The sequence below is a fragment of the Tiliqua scincoides genome, unplaced genomic scaffold, assembly GCF_035046505.1.
Source record: "Tiliqua scincoides isolate rTilSci1 unplaced genomic scaffold, rTilSci1.hap2 HAP2_SCAFFOLD_70, whole genome shotgun sequence".
Classification (NCBI taxonomy): Eukaryota; Metazoa; Chordata; class Lepidosauria; order Squamata; family Scincidae; genus Tiliqua; species Tiliqua scincoides.
In genome coordinates, this window is record NW_027101652.1 from 10,625 (window position 1) to 13,231 (window position 2,607).

Sequence of the window (2,607 nt, forward strand, 5' to 3'; positions counted from 1 at the left end):
TCTGTACTGTGTGTTCCTCCTCGCCAACGCAAGCTTTGCAGCCGCATCTGCTACACACACACTCCCTGGGAACTGTTCCAGGCTGAGCAACCTTGGGCAGTGGGAGTGATCTCTGCATTCCCCGATGCTCAACACTTCCCCCATCCTGAATTTTAGGGATTCCCAGTTTTTATGAGTACAGTTGGCAGCACTGGAGGGAGGAAGGATCAGAACCGACTCTGAGGAAAGAGGGGCCCATCGGAAGCTGGCATGTCTGAGGCCGATGCTGGAAGTCAGATCCCGTGGGCAGAGGGACAAGGGGAAGGAGCTGCCATCAGAGTCAGGCCGGAATCCTGTATTTAGGGAGCGTGTGCCTTTTGGGAGTGCATTTTGGTACCAGCCCTGTCACGTACTCCCCTGGGCCATGGCTCCACGGCGGTTCCTTCAGGGAAGCTGCCCCTTTTGGGTTCCCAGAGGCCCACGGCCAATGCTGCAATGCCACTGATAGCGACCGTCTTCTCTCAGGGCCCTGCCGCGTTCTCAAGAGGCAAGCAGACTAGAGAAGAGAAGGGGGAACTGTGGAGTGGGGGGTGCCTTAACCGGCCAGTCTGGACTCCTCCACTCACGCTCTCTCTCCCTTTCCCACCTTCTTCCCTTTGAAAAGGCAGTTCAGAATCAGGAAGGAGGATGGGTGTCAGTGGCTGCCACAGAAAGGGGTGGTGAAGATTTGTAGGTGATTGGGGTGGTCTCAGGGCCTGGGGGGATGGGGTGAAGAGGAGGCTTAAGGGGCGGAGGGGCGATCAGGAGTGGTGGTGGGGAGATAAAGGCAAATCGGGGTGTGAGAGTAATTCAGAGCCTGGATATGGCAGGAAACAAAAGGCTTCTCTTCACCTCTGTCTGGACTCTAAGCAATGAAATGTATACAGAAAGAGGGAACAGGCTTCTGTTCCAACAAGGGAAGAAACGTTGGGTGAAATGGCAGGGGCAGAATGTTCCATCAGCCTCACTGAATTCAGGCACATTTCTCTCACCCAACACAGTGCCCACTGAGGCAGACTTAAAACCCCACTTGGGGGAGGGGTGTATTTGCAAACTTCCATTTGATAAAATCCTGTTCTAAGGCACTTCATTAAAAAGGGTAGTGAAGTCATCATGGCGGGGTATTGGGAAAAGTTTTCAATTAGCAATAATCGCCTCGGATTAACCTCTTTGGCTACGATACTGCCACTGCGCAAAGGGTGGTGGATCACGTGGGAGAGTCCAAGCCACAGGACGTTGGAATTCGGAGCTCCGGTAACTGTACATTGTTTTAATTTTTCCTGCCAAATTAGAGAGTTTTTTGTCCCATTTTTGATTGCACATGAACTAAGGAGCATGCTTAGCTATCAGGGTGCTGCTTGTGACACTGACCACTCCCTGGTGTGCAGCAGAGTGAAACTGCAAACAAAGCGACTGTATCACACGAAAAAGGAAGGAAGACCTCGCATTGATACCAGCAAGACCCGGGATCAGAGAAAAGTGGAGGAATTTGCACGAGCACTTGAGGAATCTCTTCCAGGCCCAGCTGACGCAAATGCATCCAACAGATGGGAACATTTCAAGAATGCCGTTTACAACAACGCCTTGTCCATATTCGGCAAGAAGACGGCAGACTGGTTTGAAGCCCACTCTGAGGAGTTGACACCAGTCATTGAGGAAAAGAGGAGAGCTCAAGCAGCACACAAAGCCTGTCCCAGTGAATGCAACCTGCAGGTCCTCCGAGCTGCTCGCAGCAACGTCCAGCAGACTGCCAGGAGGTGTGCTAACGACTACTGGCTTCAGCTCTGCTCCCAGATACAGGTAGCAGCTGACACAGGCAACATCAAGGGGATGTATGACGGTATCAAGCAGGCCCTAGGTCCAACACAGAAGAAAATCCCCTGGGGGCTGGGGATAAGAACAGGCCCTCAGTTTTGCTGCACTTGTCGTAAGAGGCGACGAAACAGCCACCGGGTAGATGGGATTCATCAGCCTAGGAAGGCAGCTCATCTAAGAGAAGGAAACTCTGACCTCAAACCTCCACTGCCTTGTGGCTATATCCAGTTGTGGAAAAGGCTTCAGGAGTCAACCTCAATCATCTTAGTCGCTCTCTTTTCCACCTTTTCCATTTCCACTGTGTCCTTTTTGAGATGTGGCACCCAGAACTGGACACAGTAGTCCAGGTGTGACCTCACCATCGATTTGTACAACGGCATTATAATATTAGCTGTTTTGTTCTCAATACCTTTTCTAATGATCCCAAGCATAGAATTGGCCTTCTTCACTGCTGCCGCACATTGGGTCAACACTTTCATCGACCTGTCCACCACCACCTCTCCACTGCTGTCGCACATTACATCAACACTTTCATCGAGCTGTCCACAAGCACCCCAAGATCCCTCTCCTGATCCATCATAGACAGCTCAGAACCCATTAGCCTGTATGTAAAGTTTTGATTTTTTTGCCCCAATGTGCATGACTTTGCCAAACATGACTTTCAGAATCAGTGGGTTTCTGGGGAGTCTCCATCCCCAGGTCCCAGGACAGATCCTTGGGATACTCCCTCTCTCCATTGTGAAAACTGCCCATTTATACCCACTCTCCTAGTCC

At 51.2% G+C, this 2,607-nt stretch overlaps 1 non-coding gene across 1 annotated transcript; it reads right to left on the reverse strand.

Annotated features, from left to right (window-relative positions):
* Window positions 1-1,077: 1,077 nt before the first annotated feature.
* LOC136636041 (U4 spliceosomal RNA) lies at window positions 1,078-1,218 on the reverse strand. Its single transcript, XR_010793452.1, has one exon. It is a non-coding gene; the product is annotated as a U4 spliceosomal RNA (small nuclear RNA).
* Between the last annotated feature and the right edge of the window lie 1,389 nt (window positions 1,219-2,607).